Here is a 22,938-nt window from a genome sequence, read left to right as displayed (position 1 = left end):
GAACGCGGAAATCTGCGCAAATCTGAAAAATTCTGACCTGGACATATCTAATTTACTAACGCAGAACGCTTTCGTGAGAGGGCCCAGGAGTCTAAGGAAGTGCCCTATTCTGTACAATCCTTTATCAAGCCACCACTTGAAAGCTCTAATGTCTAGACCCGGATGGAATTCCGGGTTGTGGAATAGGTATTTCAGAGGTTCCATGGGGGAGGTTAGGTGTTCATTGAGTTTTAGGGTGTCCCATAGGGCAAACGAATGGGACATCGTCGGGGACAGAATCGGAGGTCTTATTTTCCTAGGGCTCCAGAGGAGATAATCCAGAGTGTGGAGAGGGACTGCCTGTCCCTTGGAGAGGGACTGCCTGTCCCTTGGAGAGCTGTGCTAATTGTGCCGCTTGGAAATACCAGAGCAGTTTGGGCAGGCCAAACCCTCCCTTCAACCTGGATCTAAATAAAACAGATTTGGAGAATCTGTGGCCGCTCTTACCCCAGATGAATTGAATGATTTTGGCTTTAAAATGTTCGAGGTGGGTTTTAATAACTGGTATCAGAAAGGGCTCTAAAGTAGTATAGTATATGGGGGAGTAGAGTCATCTTGATCGTATTGATCCTGCCCAACCAAGACATGGAAAGCCCTGACCCCCGAGAGAGGTCCTCCTCCAATTTTTTATATAGTGGTGAGTAGTTAGCTTGGTAGAGGAGTTCCACCCTGGGGGTCAGTTTTATCCCCAAGTACGTGATGAACGAGTCACTCGACGAGAACCGAAAGCTCTCCCGGAGCCTGGAAAGGAGCGATTCTGGAATATTAATGTTAAGCGCTTAGGACTTGTTATAGTTGACCCTGAGCCCTGACGAAATACCAAAGTCATCTAGGAGGCAACAAATATTGGGAAGAGATGTTAGAGGAGAGGAGACAAATAGTAGTATGTCATCCGCAAATAATGCGCATTTGTGGGTTTGTGTGCCATATTGGATACCCTGAATTCTCGGGTCGTTTCTGATAGAGATTGCCAATGATTCAATAGCGAAAATTTATGGGGACAGGGGACACCCTTGTCTTGTACCCCTTAATATGGGAAAAGATTCCGAGTAGAATCCCTGCAGACGCACCTGAGCTGAGGGGGTAGAATAGAGTGCATGCAAGACATTGAGAAACGAGTCGCCGAAACCCCAACGCTGTAAATTTGAAAAGATATATGGCCAATGAATGGAATCAAAGGCTTTTTGTAGGTCAAGGGATAAAAGGCAACCCTGTCTTGGAGCCCCCATGTCCCAGTTAGAGTTTAGAAGGGAAATCAGGTCAATAGCACAGCGTGTCTGGTCTGGGCCCTGTCTCCCCGGGATAAAGCCCACTTGGTCTTTATGAATGTATAGACTAATGAAGGAGGCCAGGCGGTCTGCAAGGATTTTAGTCAGAATCTTTAGATCGTTATTAATAAGAGAAATCGGTCTACAGTTGCATACAGAACTGGGGTCTTTGTCTGGCTTAGGGATAAACGTTACATAGGCCATATTAGTACAGGTGTCTAACTGACCACCTCGTCTGAGCTCATTATAGAAACGGGCCATGTAGGGAGCTAGGGTGGTGGAGAAGGATTTATAATAAGGGACAGAGAAGCCGTCCAGGCCAGGAGCAGAGTGAGCCTTCAACCGTTTAATCACAGCACAGACCTCCTCCTGTGAGATGGGGGCGTCTAGAATCTGTCGGTGTTTAGTCTTCAAGACTGGGTTCTGAACGGTGTCTAGAAACCTATCAACCTTCGATTGCGACGGGCTGTCCTTATTACTGTAAAGGGAGTGGTAAAAGGAGTGGAATTATCCCATTATACGTTGAGGATTTTGAGACAAGGTTTCACCTTGGATTTTGATTTTGGGGAGTGCCGTGGGTCTGATCTTAGGTGAGAGTCTTCGTGCTAACAGCGAGCCTATTCTATCCCCCTGGCAATAAAAACAGGAATGGTTCCAGTGGATCCATTTCTCGGCCCTAGTAGTGAGCGCTAAATTTAGAGCCGTTCGAGCTGCGTCTAGAACCAAAGTGGGGACCTCCGAGGGGTTAGCTTTATGCTTTTTGGATAATGCTGAGAACTCCCGTTCCAGCCTATCAATGTCAGTCCTATGAGCTTTGTTAACTTGGGAGGCAATTTGAATAAAGTGCCCTCTGAGGACGGCCTTGTGAGCAGCCCAGGGGCAGGAGGGACTAACATCCGGCGTATCGTTAGTGTGGAAGTAATTTTTGATCTTGAGGTCAATCTCTGCAGTTCTACTGGGATCACTCAAGAGGGATTCATTAAGGTGCCAGTATCTACTGGGTTTAAAAACCCCTGGGCGTTGGAAGGTCAAAACCACCATGGAGTGATCTGACCAGACCACATCTTTGATGTATGCTCTGTTCATCAGAGGGATGGTTGAGGGAGCAACTAAGATGTGGTCTATTCTCGAAAAAGATTGGTGGGGATTAGAGAAGTGAGTAAAATCTTTCAGGGAGGTATTAATTTCTCTCCATATGTCTACTAAACCGTGCTGAGAGAGATTAGTTTGGCTATACATAGGCTCTGTTTGTTGGGTCTGACAAGGCGCCTACCTGGTGGCGTGCCTTGTCCAGCCCCTGGTCAAATGCCGTATTAGAATCACCCCCAAAAACGACAGTGCCTTCCAATAAGGGTGAAATAGTGTCCAGCAGATGTTTGAAGAAGGATAATTGCCCCTTGTTAGAGGCATAGTATGAAATGAACGAGTATAAATGTTCGCCCAGTTCTCCTACCACTAGGATATATCTACCGTCCGGGTCTTTGAGTTCTGATTTGAGGGAAAGCTTGCATCTGTTTGAGATGAAGATTCCTACTCCTTTAGTTTTATCATCTGCGTTAGCCAACGAGAAACAAAAGAATTTGGAGTGTATAAAGGATGGGTGGAAGCGTTTAAGGAAATGTGTTTTCTGGAGGAGAGCCACATCCACTTTCTGTAAGTGGAGATGTTGGAAAACTTTATGCCTTTTAGCCGGGGAGTTTAGGCCTTGGGCATTATGATAAATTAGTTTGAGGGGCAATTTAACTGGGGGATTTACAGCCATCGAGCAGAAGAGTAAGGAGCTCCTAATAAACAAAGGCGCTTACCATACGCGATCCCAGAATCCAGGAGGTCCAAGGTCCAGCTGGCGACCTTACTGAGCAGATGTGGGAATTGTGAAATTCCCTTCCGGACAACTTCTAAGAAAAAAAGGAGAGGGAAGATTAAGCAGAAGAGAAGGGCAGAAAGAGAAAGGAGAGAAAAGTCGGGGGACAAGCGAGTCCCCCGAAGCAGGGAGGTAACTAGGACCACTCGCAGAATGTACATGATCCTCCCTGTGCTCCTTCCCGAAGGGGAGGAGAAACAGGGAGCGTTCCTGCCCAGAGAAGGGTGAGGTACCAGTTCTACTAGACAGGATGGGGTGCATGAGCACCACCCCAGCAGGTAGGACTCTTACAGTAGATCATGAATATTAAAAATAGGGCTCTAGGGACAGCAGTGCTATGAATGCCCATACACAGATCCCCCTCAAAAAAGGTAAAGGCAAGGTGAGCACGTGGCAACAGGTAATTATCAACATTAGTAACAAACAATTAACTGTGCTACGCAACTGTAATCTGACTTCCAGGAAAGTCAAAAACCTTGAGAGAAACCCCCCCCCAAAAAATAATTTTTAGGTCCAAAAATCTTTTCCTTGGGTGGAGACCTTGGAGACCGCCTCAGCTGAGGCATGGGGGCACTTCACTGGCGTATCCGCCACGCAAGACCCCCGGTCAGGAACTGTCCACTCAACGAAGACCCACGAACAGGAACAGAAGTCAATCCTAAGGTATTCAAGGAGGAACATTGTCCTTCGACTTCTTGGTTCTCGCCGATTCCCAGACCAGATTCATGGGGCTGGAAGGGAGTTGTCTCTGCAGCGATTGTGGTTGAGGATCCTGCTGCATAGCATTTGGGTCATGAGTGATGAGACCAAGTCGTAGGAAAAGCTTTTCCCCTCCTTGAAGCGAGCTGAAGGTGTAGGCCTTCATTTCCTTGTCCATCAAAATTTGAAGTAGCGGTTTCAATGCACGCCTCTTTTGTATAGTGGATGGTGAAATGTCTTCAAAAACTTGCAAGTGGTGTCCCTGAAATATTATTTTGGGCATTGTTCTGGCTTTCTTCATTACTTCCTCCTTCACTGTGTAGAAATGTGGTTTTACCACTATATCACGGGAGAGACCATCTTCCCTGGGGGGCCTAAGGGCCCTATGAGCCCTGTCGAGCTCCAGACGATGCTGAGGTGTGTCAGGGAGCAGGTCTTTGATGAAGGCCCTTATGGTTTCAGGAACATCCTTGTAAGATTCTGGGAGACACCTGACTCTAAAGTTACATCTCCGATTCCTATTTTCGAGGTCATCTATTTTAGCATTGGCAGGTTGCAATTGCTCTTGTAAGACTTGTAGACAAGCAGTATTTTGGTTTGTTCTGGCAATAGTGACATCCAGATTGGATTCTATAATTTCTATGTGTGACCCTATGGTCTGGAGGTCCGCTTTAATGTCACTAGTGATATTGTTGGCTGTAATTTGTAACCCCCTGTCCAAAAGGTCAGCAAATTTGGCAAAAAGATCAGCCACATTGATCGGCTGCATTAGGCCCAAATCCCCAGGCTGTAGTGAGTGCTGGGACTGGGGGGGGGACTGGAAAGGATTGCTCCAGGAGGGAGACTGTTGATGCTGGGGAAGCCAGGTCTATTTGGATATTACCTGCTGTTTGTTGGAGTGGAGAGGGTGAGGAGGAGACCGCAGGCTGCGTCCTGACCGAGCAGGCCGCGTCTGTGTAGTGTGGCGCGGCCGCCATAATGGCTGCCCCGTGTGGAGAGCGTGCTGCCTCAAATGCGGGTGTCAGGTTCCTCCACACAGCCCCCGAGTACATCGGGGGAGTCCTCAGGATATCCGCTGCACAAGGGGGGTAGCGCAGATTAAGTGCTGGCTGTGTGGACGCCGTTATGAGTCCCGTGCTGCTGGGGTGGGACGGAGCTCCCAGACTAAGCGTTCATATTAGGAGCTGTCTATGCAAACTTTTAAAGCTGATTTTAGCAAGCCTCACAAACACAAAAAGGTTCACTTCTACTGTATGTAAAATGGAAGAGAATCTAAGATGGAGTCAGTTTATAAATTCTATTACACTGATCAGTGCTAAGAAATATGTCTGCAGGTAATAGCGAAGCATGGTGGAGGATCCTTGCAAGTTTGGGGCTGCATTTCTGCAAATGTAGTTGGAGATTTGGTCAGGACCAATGGTGTCCATAGTGCTGAGAAATACAGGCAGATACTTATCCATCATGCCATACAATCAGAGATTGAAATAATTTTTCACAGACTCACAAAGCAGGAGGCGGAGAGCTGCAGTTACACACTGTACAAGAACTCTCATGCCATGTACACATGACTGGACTTTCTGTCGGAATAAACTCTGATGGTCTTTCCGACAGAGTTCTGACTGAACGGACTTGCCTACACACGATCACACCAAAGTCCATTTGTTTCGAACGTGATGATGTTCGACGGGACTAGAAAAGGAAGTTCAATAGCCAGTAGCCAATAGCCGCCCTTGCATCGTATTTGGTCTGGACTAGCATAAGGACGAATGTTTTTTCCAATAGGAATTGATTCAGTTGGACAGATTTAAAACATGTTCTATTTCTATCAGACTTTTTGAAAAAAAAAGTCAGCTAAAGCCCACACACGATCAGAATATCCGATGAAATGATTCCTTCTGACCTTTTCTGCCGCAAAGTCCGGTCGTGTGTACGCGGCATTAGAGCTGATTGGAGGAATGGGACACCCTCACCTTCACACAAAACATAGAAACAGAGCTGAGCCTGTCAATCGTAGATTGATCCCTCCCCTGTCACCTTTTTTCTCTTGGTGTGAGGAAAACCTGTCATAAGGGACTTATGCTGATAGCTGAGGAACAAGACAGCAGAGAGAAATTACACTTAGGAGTTGATTTACTAAAAGCAAATTGACTGATCATCCCACTAACCGAATATAAGAAAAAGTCCACAGGACCGCTGCACAAATCTTTTTGTTAAACCAAAGTTCAAGCAAACATTTCTATCAGAAGCCATAAAATCAGACCAAGACATAAGTACAGTTAAATCACAATAGTTTAATAATAAAAGTAAAAAGAACAAACGTAGTCAAAACAAAGTTCAGTAACCGGAATGGATCGTCAGCCAAGCCAGAAGTCAGAAATCAAAGTAGTGGAACAGCAAGCAGGATCTATAGCCGAAAGGGATGTCAGCAAAGCCAGTCTTTAAATAGGAACGCAGGAGATAGTTTCTTGTGATGTGACCAAGACTAAGGCAAAATGCCTCTGGACTGGGTGGCTTAAGTAGGTAGGACAGACCAGCAGATCATCAACAGCTGGGTAACTGTGGAGAGATAGGAGCTGGCAATTACCCGACAGCTGAGCGGCCAGCTCAGAGAAGCAAGGGCTGAGCCCAGCCCTGACAGTTACATAATGTGAAAATTCATTAAGTTTCAGGCTCATTACACCTTTCTTCAGATCAAAAAAAATCTAAAGTAGAAGTTACACACATGGCTTAAATACCTTCAGTAATACACATTTGGAATCAATTATGTAGTTAGTCAATAAAATGCAGATTAGATCCTTATCTTTTACATCTTTGTATCACAGGTGGGAAAATGGCTAGCAAAGTGTAGAGCCCTCCCATAGTTTCAACAGAAGCCTTCAACTCGTTTAATCTGTCTTAAAATTGTACTTGAAGAGAACTATTTTCTGTTTAAAGAAACTCATTATTTACAACTTAAATGGGCAATGACGGGTTCCAATGTCGCACCCCCGTACGCAAATATATTTATGAATATGATTGAGACCTCATTTATTTATAATAACAAAATGTTTACTGAACACTGTAAGGGGTGGTTCAAATTTATTGATGATATTTTCGCAGTATGGGATGGCGACATTGGAACCCTTCTATTGTTTGATCAGTAATTCATTATCTTGTCCCTGGTCTGAAATTTTATGTCTTGTCTAGCAATAGGGATATTTCATTTTTGAACACATTGTTGAAAATAAATGGTATGAACATAGAGAGCGTTCTGTTCATAAAAAGTACAGATCGTAATCAATTATTACATTACAGGAGTTTCCACCCCCATGGGGTGTTTAACTTGATAGCTAGGAGCTAGTTACAACAGGTTTAAAGGATTGTTAGTGATCCACAATAATGTGAAGGGAGACTAAATGAAATTGAAGCCAGGCTTTTTAAGCGAGGTTATCCAGTTTAATTAATTAGGAAGGAATGTGTACATTTAGCAGAAAATAAGCATCACAATAGAAATGATAGAATTCCATTCGTCTCACAATATCCTCCATACTCACTTTGCATCCATAATATTCTCAAAAAACATTGGGGTTTATTAAGAGAAAATTATTGAATTCCATTCGTCTCACAATATCATCCATACTCACTTTGCATCCATAATATTCTCAAAAAACATTGGGGTTTATTAAGAGAAAATTATAGAATTCCATTCGTCTCACAATATCATCCATACTCACTTTGCATCCATAATATCCTCAAAAAACATTGGGGTTTATTAAGAGAAAATTACCCGAATATTAGTGAATATCCTTGTATAGAAAAGGAAGAACACTAAGGGATAGGTTGGTCAGATCTGACCAATATATCCCTCCAAGCCCAACTTTTTTAGGATCCCTTAATACAGAGTCATACACATGTTTATCGTGTATACAATGTAACTCCATGATTAAAGGCAAGTGTAAATCCCATCCACATAAAGGGTATGATATTAAAATTAAAAGGTTATTACACTTGCCAATCGTCATATGTAATATATGCAATACAATGTCCATGTGGGTTACTATACATAGGGAAGAACACTCAAAAGGTCAAAGATAGGATAGCAAGGCACAAATATCCAATCAGGAATAAATTGGTACAGTGAGACCTTTTTTGGAGAATGGGCATTCAATCTCCCAATTAAAATTCATGGTATTGGAGGGAATTAATAAGACTAGGAGAGGTGGTGATCGTGAATTTATTCTAAAAAAGCATAAGGTACATTGGATCACATTTCTTGACACTATTGCCCCTAAGGCAAACCTGTATTTATATATTTAGAGGATATAATTCATTCTATGTGATAGCTAGATAGTGATATGTTTTGTACACATTTATTTTGACAGATTAAATGAGTTGAAGGATTCTGTTGAAACTATGGGAGGGCTCTATGCTTTGGTAGCCATTTCCCCACCTATGATATAAAGATGTATAAAATAAGGAACTAATTTGCATTTGATTGACTAATCACATAATTCATTCCAAATGTGTAATAATGAAGGTATTTAAACCATGTGCGTAACTTCTACTTTAGATGTGTTTTTGATCTGAATAAGGGCGTAAGCTTGTGAGCCTGAAATGTAATGAATTTTCACATTATGTAACATTTGCTTGAACTTTGGTTCAATAAAAAGATTGAAGTGAGGCAATCCTGTGGACTTTTTCCTATATTCGGTCAGTGGGATAACCAGATCGCATTACACTAGTTGAAGACTGGGTGCAGCTTTCCTTTACTTTGAAAAGAGAGATAGCTAGAGATAGAGAGAGAGAGAAAATGTGTAATATAGGTGGATGTCTAGCTCAGCGGTAGATGCATTTTCAGTGAGTTCACAGCCAACGGGAGCTTTAGTTTAAGGGCGTGGTAGCCCACTTTTATTGAAAGCAGCAAACATGAAAGTTCATACACACATGGATTGCCCCCACAGGGGTTCTTCTCCAGCAGAAATACAATGAAAAATGCCAATCCACCTGGCTCTTAAAGCGGAGGTCCACCCTAAAATGGACCTTCCGCTCATCGGATTCCTCCCCCCCTCCGGCACCACAATTGGCACCTTTCAGGGGGGAGGGGGGTGCAGTTACCTGGATAATCCAGGTAACTGCACCCACTTCCGGGCTAGCTCTCTGCGGAAAGGGGCGTACATTACGCCCCTTTCCGCAAGTGCCCGCCCCCTTCCGCAAGTGCCCCGCTGCCTGCTGGGAAACACACAGATCCCAGAGGCAGCGGGGACCGCCCTCATTGCGCAGCGCGGCTCGCGCATGTGCAGTAGGGTACCGGGAAATGAAGCCGAAAGGCTCCATTTCCTGATTCCCATACCCAAGATGGCGGCGGCAGCACTCGAGTGTCGATCTAGAGATCGGCTTCGGGTGCCGACATCGCGGGCGCGCTGGACAGGTAAGTGTCACTATTTTAAAAATCAGCAGCTGCAGTATTTGTAGCTGCTGACTTTAAAAAAAAAAAAAAACGCGGAGTCCCGGCGGACTCCCGCTTTAAGGCTCACACTTGGGTGCAGTACCTTGCTGCACAGGCCCACTCCTGGCCTCTAGGAGGGGGCTCTCCTGACACTCCAGGCTTTCACACTCCTCTAAGACATACGGTCCCCTCTGGTCCCCAAGATTCTCTCTTCCAGTTGTCTTAGCTATGGTCTCCCCAACTCTCAGCTTGCCCAACTCTCTCAGTACACTGACCTGGAACCTCTCCCACATGGATTGCCATCTCAAGGATATTACCTGGGTTTTTAAACAGTAGCACACCTCCCCCCTGGCTGCAGCAACTGCTCCCACACCAACTCCTCTGAGCTATGCTCAGATCTGCCTTATAATGCGTGTGTGCTCCTGGACACACACACAACCTGCAGAACTTCTGGAAAGGCCAGAAGCAAGACTGAAGACTCTGTCCCTCCCAATGCTCTTTGAAATCTTCAAGTTTCCAACCCCATTCCAGACTTACAAAATCCAAAGAAGACTTAAAGCATAGTTTTCTCTGCTCACCAATCGTCTGCTGGAATTTCTCAAACTTCCTCTTTGAGAGTCCTGTGCCCATTTTACTATAAAAGATACTGAGGGACTAGGCCAAAAAGCCTTGTTCCTGGATCCCATCAGGAGAACCGTCCCTCTGTTGCTGTCTGTGAGGGGGGTTGTGGCTTACCAAGGGGCACACAGTCTGCAGCCCAGCCCAGAGGACAAGAGCCTGCATGCTCCAGCAGGACGTTCTGCAGCCGTGCAGAACATCCACGGAAGAGGCCGTTTCAACAGCTCAGGGACAGGACGCCCTTGCGACACACCTGCAACCAGGAGAGTCGATCAATTGCTCTGTGAAATACTGCTGATTGCGTATAGGATTGGTGAGAGCGCTTTGCCCAGGAACCTTATTGCCTTCCATAAGATACCACACCTGAATACTGTGTACAGACACTAGAGCTGCACAATAAATCGTTAAAAAATCGTGATCTTGATTCAACCCCCCTGACGATCTCTATTGCAGAGTTTGCCGATTCTTTTATATAACAAGTAGAGAGACTTATCTGCTCACTAATTTGTCAAAAGAAAACATCCGGGCAGTCTGCCGAGTTTTTAACATGAAACATTGTAACTAACTCTTACTTCTTAGATCAAAGGGATGTGTATAAAGAAAAAATCCAGGCATTCTGCCAAGTGTTTAACAACGTGTAAATAAATGCAGGAAGTTTAACCACGTAAAGTCAAAATCTTTTTCTGACAGATGTTTCTTAAGTTGAATTAAAATCAATATTTTTTGCTAGAAAATTACTTGGAACCCCCCAAACATTATATATATTTTAGCAGAGACCCTAGGAAATAAAATGACAATTGCTGCAATATTTTATGTCACACTGTATTTGCTCAGCAGTCTTTCAAATGCAATTTTTTGGAAAAAATACACTTCAATGAATAATAATAATAAAAAAAAAAAAAAGTTAGCCCATTTTTTTTTTTTTTTTTTTTTGGCTTTAATGTGAAAGATGATGTTACGCCGCGAAAATCGTGATTTATCTTCTAAGCAAAAAAAACGTGATTCTCATTTTTAATCTTGCAGCTCTAACCAGACACCTGTTATCTGGATCACATAGAGGAGTGCTACATCACAGCACCAGCTACTTACATTCCTACTCAGCACTCTGTTATCTTGAGGGACCTTTTATCTACAGAGCTCCTATATGCTGGTGAAGATAATAATCGCAAAGCTTTGCTCATAGAACATTAACTGTGGTGGCTCTTAAAGGAGACAAGCCTCGGGTGTTTAAATGACTGCGTTGTGTGTATTGGAATTATTATAAGCCGGCCTGGGATTCCCCTTTAGCCATAGCATTCTACATACATGAATAGTGGGTTTGGGGGAGGCCTATTTAATCTGTGTATATTGTTATTTACCCTTTATTTGTTGCATGATGTTACTGACTGTTTTTTTTGAAAACTGTGTACAGCTAAGTCCTGGCTACGTACACAGGCCTTGGCTGACTAATTTTAAAGCGGGAGTCCGCCGGCACTCCGCGTTTTTTTTTTTTTTTTTAAAGCCAGCAGCTACAAATACTGCAGCTGCTGACTTTTAAAATAGTGACACTTACCTGTCCGAAGCCGATCTCTCGATCGTCTCTCGGGTGCTGCCTCCTGGGTATGGGAATCAGGAAATAGAGCCTTTCGACTTAATTTCCCGGTTCCCTACTGCGCATGCGCGAGTTGCGCTGCGCAATAAGGATGGACCCGCTGCCTCTGGGATCTGTGTGTTTCCCAGCAGGCAGCGGGGCACTTTCGGAAAGGGGCGTAATCTACGCCCCTTTCCGCAGAGAGCTATTCCATAAGTGGGTGCAGATACCTGTACTGTACAGGTATCTGCACCCCCCTCCCCCCTGAAAGGTGCCAATTGTGGCGCCGGAGGGGGGGAGGGTTCCGATGAGCGGAAGGTCCACTTTAGGGTGGATCTCCGCTTTAATCTAAACTTTATTCTGCTCAAAGTAAACTTGAAGAACAAAATTGTGTTGTTTATTATTAATCTTGCTATGTGTGTCAAAGGGGCTGGGAGAGGCAGACTAAAGGACTGAACCAACAACAGCAGCTCCTTCAGGGCTGTTGCTACACATATATATATATATATATACACACACACATATATATAAATATATATATTTGTAAGATGTGTATACAGATTATTAGATATTTGTTTCCAATCTGATGTATTGTTTGCCTTACCTTTGTCGCACGACCTTTTCCTAATCAGTGCTGGCACATCTACTATGATCTGGTTAAATTTCCTTGAAATACATAAACCTGAAAACTGAGTAGAAAACAGTAGGAGCGACTTCAGGAGGTAACACCCTGGTCAGGTTGCACTGTTGTCTCTAATTCATTAACCACTTGTCAACCAGGCAGCTATAATCCATGTTTTGCCTGTGTGCAGAGAAAACAGGTTGCTGAGGGAAGGGATCCCCTTGTTCCCTGTCACACACTGCACACCTGGGGTTAATTAAAGTAACACGATATCATTTTCATGAGAGAAGCACAAGGGGCAGTGCTAACACTGCAGAATCAGAATAGGATTCTAGTGATCGGGTGGTGGTGGTGGGCACTGGGCATGGAATGCATGCATGGAGGGACTGTATTCCAAATGGTAATCATTTAAGATGCTTTCAGTGAAACAGGCTGCAGTGTTTTCTCCTAATAGCAGTAATAATAGTATACAGTGCAAACACTGTCTGCAGCCATAAATAAAGCCCCATCAAATCATTCTCTGCAGCTATTACCTTTTGTACCACCCCCTCCCTTTAGAATGTAAGCTCTACAAGCAGGGCCCTCCTGTACCTTTTTTATTGAACTGTACTGTAATTGTGTTGCCCCCCCAAACATTGTAAAGCACTACGTAAACTGTTGGTACTATATAAATCGTGTATAATAATAATAATAATAATAATAATAATAATAAATGATACAGCCCCTGTGATCATCATGATTATCATCATGATGATCACAGGTGCTGTGGCTGTATCATTCATGGCTGCAGACAGTGCTTGCACTGTATACTATTAAAGAGGAAGTAAACCCTCTTAAAAAAAAAAGGAAAAAATAAAACCCTGCAAGAAAAAGGCATAGCATACTAGCTCATTATATATTACCTCAGATTGAAGCCCTCCGGCCACCGGCATGTCATCCCGGAGTTAGTTCAGAGTATCGCAGCTCTGGGGGTGTGATTGGCCGGAGCCGTGATGACATCACTCCCACGCATGCACGTGGGAGCCACCAGTAATGGCACGGACACTGCAGCAACAGCACATAGGTGCCATTGCTTCAGTTTTCCCCAGTGTGCATGTAAACATATGAGATCATCTCTCATTGCCTGCTCTCCCTCCTCACACATAGACAGCGTGTGAGGAGGGACAGCAAACGGTCAGAGATGCAGCGGTTAGTGAAAAAAAAAATGAAAATCTGTCCCCACTGCCATCTGTCCCCACTGCCACCTGTCCCAAATGCCACATGTCCCCAGTGCCACATGTCCCCAGTGCCATCTGCCCCTAGTGCCACCTGTCATCAGTGCCATCTGCCCCCAGTGCCACCTGTCGTCAGTGCCATCTGTCCCCAGTGCCACCTGTCAGTGCCATCTGTCCCCAGTGCCACGTATAAGTGCCAGCTGTCATCAGTGCCACGTATAAGTGCACCTGTCATCAGTGTCACATCAGTGCCACGTGTCATCAGTTCCACATAGTGTCACGTGTCATCAGTGCCACATATTAGTGCCATCTGTCATCAGTGCCACGTATCAGTGCCATCTGTTATTAGTGTCACATGTCATCAATGCCAGGTATCAGTGCCATCTGTCATCAGTGTCACGTGCCATCAGTGCCACGTATTAGTGCCATCTGTCATCAGTGCCACATATTAGTGCCACCTGTCATCAGTGCCACATACTAGTGCCACGTGTCATCAGTGTCAGGTATAAGTGCCATCTGTCATCAGTGCCACATATTAGTGCCATCTGTCCTCAGTGTCATGTGTCATCAGTGCCACATATTAGTGCCATCTGTCATCAGTGTCACATCAGTGTCATGTGCCATCAGTGCCACGTATCAGTGCCACCTGCCATCAGTGCCACGTCAGTGTCACGTGTCATTGTCCTGGTGCTCCAGGGCCTTCAAAAGTGTAATAGGTAATCAAGACGTTAGATGTGTAATTTATGCTCCTAGAACACCTGATGGTGCTCCCTGCATGTTGGGCCTCTCTAAGTGGCTATGCTGTGGAAAAGTCCCACACATGTGGTATCGTAATACTCAGGAGGAGTAGCAAAATTTATTTTGGGGTGTCATTTGTGGTATACACATGCCTTATGAGAGAAATAACTTATTGCAATGACAATTTTATGGAAAAAATATCTTAATTTTGCAAAGAATTGTGGGAAAAAATGACAACATCAAAAAGCTCACCATGCCTCTTACTAAATACCTTGGAATGTCTACTTTCAAAAAGGGGTCATTTGGGGGGTACTTGTACTTTCTTGGCTTGTTCGGGTCTCAAGAAATGAGATAGGCCACCAGTACATCAGGTGTGATCAATTTTGTATGATTTGCACCACAGCTTGTAGACTCTATAACTTTCACAAAGACCAAATAATATCCACTAATATGGGTTATTTTTACCAAAGATATGTAGCAGTATAAATTGTGGCCAAAATTTATGAAGAAAAATTAATAATTTGCAAACTTTTATCACAGAAACAAAGAAAAATGAATTTTTTTTTTTAAATTTTCTTTTTTCATTTATAGCGCAAAAAATAAAAACCCCAGAGGTGATCAAATACCACCAAAAGAAAGCTCTATTTGTGGGGAAAAAAGGACAAAAAATTAATTTGGGTACAGTGTTGCATAACTGAGTAATTGTCATTCAAATTGTGAGAGCACCAAAAGCTGAAAATTGGTCTGGGCAGGAGGGGGGTTTAAGTGCCCAGTTGTCAAGTGGTTAAGGGCACATTCACACTGATCCAAAGGCCAAAATGCTGCTGCCGGTACAAAGAATTGGACTGTAGATCAGTGCAGCAAAGGACAGTGTGATTTGAATTTTATACCATCACACAGCTCCCATTTAAAAGTTTGTTTGAAATTTACAATGTGACATTTCATGTATGCCACTGCAGAGAAGTTACATAAATATATAATTGGTAAGAATGAATAAAGACAGCAGTCCATCTAGTTCAACTTGTGTGGGGGGTGTGTATGCAGAGGTGGATCTAGGCTTTGTGAGGCCTTAGGCAAATCTTAGACATGAGCCCCCACTCACTCCCATAATGGGAAAAATAATTCAAGTGATAAAAATTAACTGTATAAATTGCATATATTAAGAGCCTTAAATCCTATGAACTATGTATTCACATTGCCTAGAATTTTCTCTAATTACTTTTTAATCAAATATAATTAAACATAGGGTAATATATATTACACACACATAGAGATAATTTGTGCAGCCGCTACTAGCAATGTGTTTAAGTTAGCAAAAACCATATTTCTCCATTTACATGAAGGTTACTTTAAAGCGGAGGTCCACCCTAAAGTGGACCTTCCGCTCATCGGAACCCTCCTCCCCTCCGGTGCCACAATTGGCACCTTTCAGGGGGGAGGGGGGGTGCAGGTACCTGTACAGTACAGGTATCTGCACCCACTTCCGGGATAGCTCTCTGTGGAAAGGGGCGTAGATTACACCCCTTTCCGAAAAGTCCCCCGCTGCCTGCTGGGAAACATACAGATCCCAGAGGCAGCGGGGTCCATCCTTATTGCGCAGCGCGACTCGCGCATGCGCAGTAGGGAACCGGGAAATGAAGCCGAAAGGCTCCACTTCCTGATTCCCATACACAAGATGGCGGCGGCAGCACCCGAGAGACGATCGAGAGATCGGCTTCGGGTGCCGACATCGCGGGCGCGCTGGACAGGTAAGTGTCACTATTTTAAAAGTCAGCAGCTGCAGTATTTGTAGCTGCTGGCTTTAAAAAAAAAAAAAACGCGGAGTCCCAGGGGACTCCCGCTTTAATATAACTAAGCACAGAGTTCCTCCTTATATCAGAGTCCGCAGGATTACCCCAATGCCCCGTACACACGAGCGGATTTTTGGATGGTTTTTACGATGGAATTCCACTCAAGTGGCTTGCATACACACGGTTACACAAAAGTTCTCAGAACTTTCGACCGTCAAGAACGCGGTGACGTACAACACTACGACGAGCTGAGAAAATGAAGTTCAATGCTTCCGAACAAAAGCTCTCATCAGACTTTTGCTGGCGGAATTTCCGATCGTGTTTACGGGGCATTACAGTTAGTGTCGCTACCTTTTCTTCAAGCCAAACCTGAACACTTTATCGGTGGCATTTTTTTTGGGGGGAGGGGGGGTTATACGCTATAAGATTGTAAAATACCTGGGACACTTTTGGTGGCCTCAAAGAGAGTGGTAATGTGGCACATAGTGCGCCGCAGCAAACAGTGCATGTGGCTGAATTGTGAGTGTTCTGCATGGAATGCAGGGGTCAGATATGTCCTGGGTGAGGACTAGTGCTAACAGGGGAGTGGGGAGAGTTAGATATGTGCTGGGGGGCAGTGACGGCTGGTGCTCTGAAGGGGGGGGGGATGCAAACAAACTGATAAACTGTGAAAAAAAAACATCAATTGCAGCCTCACTGTGCCCAATAAAATGCAGCCACTGAGAAATGGAATCTGCCAGCAGGTACCGATGGCAAATGACATGCTGCATCTGGCAGCAGGTGACGGTGGCATATGACTCCTGGCATCTGGCAGTAGGTGACAGTGATAAGTGACACATTGCATCTGGATCTGGCAGCAGGTGACGGTGGCAAATAACAAGTGGCATCTGGCAGCAGGTGACGGTGGTACGTGACATGTTGCTCTGAGCCCTGTGCTGATAATTAATACAGGGCTCTTTAGAGGGAATGATCACTTTTTTTCTTTTATTTTTGATTACCTCTGACACTGACTCTTTCTTTACACCTGGGGGGAGCGTAATATGTCATCTTCACCCTGGGCACCTAATGACCTTGTCCTGGCACTGACTGTGCCCCATCAAATGCAGCCACTGTGCCCCATCAAATGCAGCCAATGTGCCCCATCAAATGCAGCCAATGTGCCCCATCAAATGCAGCCACTCTGCCCATCATATGCAGCCTCTGTGCCCATCATATGCAGCCTCTGTGCCCATCAAATGCAGCCTAGGTGCCCATATGTGCTGGGGGCTCTTGGGGGGGGGGGGGGGTCATATATGTGCTGGGGGCTCTTGGGGGGGGGGGGTCATATATGTGCTGGGGGTGGGCGCTTTATGAGAGAAGAGGGCCAGTGCAAAGGGGAGGGGTGGGAGGTAGGATATGTGCTGGAGGGGTGCTTTGGGAAGGTAGAGAGATAGGAGGGATTGTCAGATTTCAAATCCAATCCACACTTCTAGCATGTATTGCTCCTGCCAAAGCCCCTCCAGCACATATCCTCCTAACCCCTTGATCACTTCACATATTTTCTACCTTGTCCTCCTTTCCAGCTGCTCTCTCCCCCTCCCTCCTCCATCTACAGAGCATAATAAAAACTTTCTACAGACCTGAGATCAGCGTGTCCCTGCTCTCCCTTCCTCTGTGTGTGTACAGAAAGAAGAAGGAAGGGAAGGGGAGGAGCTTTGATACACTGACACTCTGCTCTGCTGAACCAAGCTGCTGTCAGGGAGAGGGGAGACATGTCACTCTCGGTGCAGTCCATGTGAATGATGTGTCCAGGTCTGGGGCAGTAGTAAATCCGAACACATCATTCAAATACTGTCCGGAAGAAAACCGTATAGGGGGCAACCCTACTTACATTGCAAGGGGAACTTTGATGTAAAGAGGAATGCTGCAGAGATCACCTTATATCAGCACATCATTCCTCTTTACATCAGTTTCCCTTTACATCATTGTCCACAGAGTTCCAACTTGCATTTAAAAAGGAAACTCTAATTGGGGGGGGGCTCTGGTGACCATAGAGCACCTTCCGCAGAGTGAATGCACTAAGGTAAGGGGGGGGGGGGGGGGGGTTAATGATAGTGGCGGCTGGTGCTCAAAGTTATTTTTCTTTGGGGGGGGGGGGGCAATAAATAAATTCTGGGAAAAAACTCAACCAAAAAATCAATTGCAGCCTCACTGTGCCCATCAAAACGCAGCCACTGTGCCATCAACTGCTGCCACTGTGCTCACTAAATGCTCCCACTGTGTCCATCAAATGCTCTCACTGTGCCCATCGCATGCTGCCACTGGGCCCCCCGCCTGCTGTCTGCCCAGCACTTACCTTGTCTCAGTGAGGTGGGCGGTATTCTCCATGTCAGCAATGTCTTCTCCCGTCCTCTCCTCCCATCCAGTTCTATGATTCGACACCTGATAGACGTCCAATCACAGCATCTGTCGTTTGTCGGTGATGGGTAACAGACCTGAGCATCTGATTGGCAGTTCAATGTTAGGAAAGAGAATATTCATTTAGCTTTTCTAACACAGCTGGGTAAACTGCGAACGCCAATCATGGCCCTCGCTGTTTACTTTTTTTGATACCTATTAGAGCCTAGGGCTCAAATCAGGCACTTCAGCCCCCCCCCTCCCCCACGCTGATGTAATTCATGCACCCGGCAAGGGACTGGGTGCCAAATAGGGAGTGGCAGCACCGGCCATGGATAGATTCATGCAATGCATGAATCTATCTATTGGTGATAGGGGGTTGGCTGGAGAGAGGGGGCAGCGCCCATGCATCCTTATGGACACACCGCCACTGGTTGCTGATATGAGGGGAAACCTTTACATTAGTGTATTCACTCTCCCTTACATCAGACTTCCCTTACAGCACTGTCACTGACTTCTTCTCAGGTGCACCGTGCAGGGCTCATTCAGACGGTCCTCTCTGGGCTCCAGCTTGGTGGTTCTGGTTTCATCCTATATTATCCTCTCCACAGTCCACACGCGTCTGACTCCTCCTGTGACCCCTGTCCTGGCAGCGCTCCAGCTTGACTCCTCTGTAGGCTCCCCCCCCCAAAGACAGCAGAAATTATACAGGAGATGGTCAGAGACTATGCGGACATGATCAAGGAGATGGTCAGAGACTGTGTGGCTATAATACAAGAGATGGTCAGAGACTGAGCAACCATAATACAAGAGATGGTCAGACACTGAGCAGCACTAATACAGGAGATGGTCAGAGACTGTGTGGACATGATACAGGAGATGGTCAGAGACTGTGCGAACATGATACAGGAGATGGTCAGAGACTGTGCGAACATGATACAGGAGATGGTCAGAGACTGTGCAGACATGATACAAGGGATGGCCAGAGACTGTGTGGATATGACATAAGGGATGGCCAGAGACTATGTGGACATGATACAAGTTATGGTCAGAGACTGTGGACATGATACAAGAAATGGTCAGAGACTGTGCGAACATGATACAAGAGATGGTCTTATTATGCTAATAACAAGCAAACTCTCACCCAGAGATGGTGTGGCCATAATTCAAGAGATGGTCAGAGACTGTGCAGCTATAATACTGTAGATACTCTGAGACTGTGTGGACCTAAAATAAGAGATGGTCAGAGACCGTAAGGATAAGGAGATTGTGCAGACAGGATACAAGAGATGGTCAGAGACTGTGTGGACATGATACAAGAGATGATCAGAGATTGTGTTTGGGAGAAGGCTAGGACAGCGTTAGAGCCTGCTTTTGGCTGCGGCTGATGAGATGTTCTCAGTGTGAGGGGCTGTGACAGCTGGCTGGAACCTCCATGGCTTTACCCCAGTGTGTGCCGGCCCGCTCACTCCACTAGCCTGCGGACAACCAGGGCTGTCTTTAATAATGATTGGACCCTTGGCCCCACCAGCAATTTCACTCTCCACCCCAACATCCCAAAAAACAAACATGCACATAGACTTATCTAAAAAAACTTTAATAATGTAAACATAAACATCTGGTTCACACTCACTGATTGCTCCAGGCTCACTGATTGGTTGCTAGGTTACTGCATATTAAAACCGCTCACTGATTGGTTGCTAGAGATTACTGCACAATTTTACCACTCAATGATTGGTTGCTAGAGGTTACTGCACATTACTACTGCTCACCCATTTGTTGCTAGTGGTTAGTGCACATCATTACTGCTCATCGAGTGGTTGCTAGAGGTTATGGCACATCATTTCCTCTCACTGGGTGGCAGGGCAGTATTGTGGTGTGTGTGATTTAACTGTTGGGGTACCGTTGGTTGGATGGCAAGTTGCAGATTGGGTGATGGTGGCAGCATTGGGGTGAGAGGCTGAGATCATATCTCCCCTATAATGAAAGGGGGTAGGCTGATAGGATGCCAGAAGTGGGGTGCAGGAGGATGATAAGGATAATGATGACAGGGGGTGGGGTGGTAGGAAGCTGGCAGTGGGGTACAGGGGGGGGGTGAAAATGACAAGGGGTGGGGTAGTAGGAAGCTGGCAGACAGGTGAAGGGGGATGAAGATGACAGGGGGTGGGGTGATAGGAAGCTGACAGACAAGTACAGGGGGATGAAGATGACAGGGGTGGAGTGGTAGGAAGCTGGTAGACAGGTGCCGGGGGAAGAAGATGACAGGGGTGGAATGGTAGGAAGCTGACAGATGGCTGCAAGGGGGATGAAGATGGCAGGGGTTGGTAAGAAGCTGGCAGAGGGATGCAGGGGGATGAAGATGACAGGGCGTGGGTTGGTAGGAAGCTGGCAGAGGGGTGAAGGGGGATGAAGATGACAGGGGGTTGGGTGAAAGGAAGCTGGCAGACAAGTACAGGGGGGATGAAGATGACAGGGTGGGGTGGTATTAAGCTGGCAGACAGGTGCAGGGGGGATGAAGATGACAGGGGTGGGGTGATCGGAAGCTGGCAGATGGGTGCAGGGGGGATGAATACAACAGGGGTAGGGTGGTAGGAAGCTGGCAGACAAGTACAGGGGAGGGTGAAGATGACAGTGATGGGGTGGTAGGAGGCTAGCAGATGGGTACAGGGGATGAAGATGACAGGGGTGGTGTGATAGGAAGGTGACAGATGGGTGCAGGGGGGATGAATATTACAGGGGTGGGGTCGTAGGAAGCTGGCAGGGCGGGTGCAGGGGTGGCGTGGTAGGAAGCTGGCTGACAAGTACAGGGGGGGTGAAGATGACAGGGGTCGGATGGTAGGAAACTAGCAGATGGGTACAAGGGGATGAAGAGGACAGGGGTGGGGTGGTAGGAAGCTGGCAGACGGGTACAGGGGAGATAAAGATGACAGGGGTGGGGTGGTAGGAAGCTGGCAGATGGGTTCAGGGGGGATGAAGATTACAGGGATGGAGTGGTAGAAAGCTGGCAGGCTAGGGTTGCCATCAAACCCAAACACTCTAGCAGCTCACAGCAATTGTTTTTTTTTGTAGTACATGAAATTCATTAGCTCTGTACAATGCAGTGTGCGGCAATTTCTTTATGTAGTATGCATGATACATATAGTTTTGTGATTAAATTTAAAAAATTTCTGATTATATTGAGTGCGGAGGGTATGATGGGGGCAGTACGTATAGGAGAGGAGTATCAAGGGTATGATGGGAGCAGCATGTACAGGAGAGGAGTGCGAAGGGTTTGATGGGGGCAGTATGTACAGAAGAGGAATATGGAGGTTATGATGGGGACAGTATGTACAGGAGAGGCATGTGGAGGGTATGATGGGTACAGTAGGTGCAGGAGAGGAGTGTAGCGGGTATGATGGGGACAGTATGTACAGGAGAGGAGTGCGGAGGGTATGATGGGTACAGTATGTACAGGAGAGGAGTGCGGAGGGTATGATGTGGACAGTATGTACAGGAAAGGAGTATGGAGGGTATGATAGGGGGCAGTATGTACAGGAGAGGAGTGCGGAGGGTATGATGTGGACAGTATGTACAGGAGAGGAGTGTGGAGGGTATGATGGGGAGAGTATGTAGAGGAGAGGAGTGTGGAGGGTATGATGGGGACAGTATGTACAGGAGAGGAGTGTGGAGGGTATGATGGGGACATTATGTACAGGAGAGGGGTGCGGAGGGTATGGCGGTGGCAGAACGGGGAAGGATTTCCTGCGGTGTGTATGGGGTGACCAGGGAGTGATGTTGGGAAGATAAGGGAAGGAACGTGACCATGGAATGATGTCCCTCAGCTGGGGGGTTACAAGCAACTCTGAGTGAGGTGTGTCAGCTGGAAGTATGACATGGTCTGTGGGGCGGGGGGGAGGGTGATGCAAGCTGGGGGCAGTTGGGGCTGAGAAGTGATCAGATGTAGATGTTTATAATTTAAAAAAAGCTATTGTGCTCATTCACTACTAAATCTGTTAGACACTCAGTCTCCAACTCACCCGCCTCTGGGCTGGTGGTAGCAGGTGGTGTTTGGCCAGTTGTCCTCGGGGCAACAGGATGGCAGTGGAGGTGGCACTTTAGAAGAGGTCGCACTGCCTACACACCACAGTGGCTTACTTCCGGCTGTTCTGGCACAGCTGGCACTGGAGGTTGGTCGCCTTGCTCTGCTTGTTGCACTACATGACACTCTGCAGCACTCTGGAGCCGCTGCAAGCAAGAGAGCCTGTCGGAGTTAGGGGGCGGAGCTGGTAAGTGGACCAGCTCTAGGGTTGATTGCTAAGACACTGGTGGTCCTAGCATCCAGTGACTTCAAAGTAGATCATTGGGGGGGGGGGCTGGGGAGTGGGGGCAGTAGGCACCTGGCAGGGGAGAAGGCCGGGAGACACAGAGGCAAGCCAACAGGAACCCTTTTCCTCACTGGGTTTAAGGGTCTGAGTTGCCACACTGGCTCCACAGGACACACAGGTTTACCTGACGGGACTGGAGATATACTGTGTATGGGTTTCAGGTGGAGAGAAACCCGGGTACAAGTTGCAAAACTCTCTGTCCCAGTCAATCCCGTGCAGGTAGAAACTCTAGTTAGCAAGCACTCCCTAGGAACACATTTAACCCTTTTATTGCCACTGATGTTAACCCATTCCCTGCCAGTGTCATTGGTGCAGTGACAGTGTAGATTTTTTTAGGACTGATTAGTATTA

At 46.2% G+C, this 22,938-nt stretch overlaps 1 protein-coding gene across 2 annotated transcripts in view; it reads right to left on the bottom strand.

Moving 5' to 3' along the window:
* Positions 1–17,590, bottom strand: part of LOC143982097 (3 beta-hydroxysteroid dehydrogenase type 7-like) — a 137,514-nt gene extending 119,924 nt beyond the window's left edge. The window contains exon 1 of one of the 2 annotated variants that reach the window (XM_077480519.1): positions 17,467–17,590. The gene's annotated coding sequence lies outside the window, so the exon portion shown is untranslated. Of the gene's footprint in view, positions 1–12,087; positions 12,215–17,466 lie in introns of those variants that run through there. The other variant, XM_077480520.1, reaches the window with a different exon arrangement.
* Positions 17,591–22,938: the final 5,348 nt, after the last annotated feature.

The sequence above is a fragment of the Lithobates pipiens genome, unplaced genomic scaffold (genome assembly GCF_037356315.1).
Source record: "Lithobates pipiens isolate NorthernLeopardFrog02 unplaced genomic scaffold, aLitPip1_a1.2 Scaffold_16, whole genome shotgun sequence".
Taxonomy (NCBI): domain Eukaryota; kingdom Metazoa; phylum Chordata; class Amphibia; order Anura; family Ranidae; genus Lithobates; species Lithobates pipiens.
Note: the sequence above shows the minus strand (reverse complement) of the source record. Positions and strands in the feature narration are given on the sequence as shown.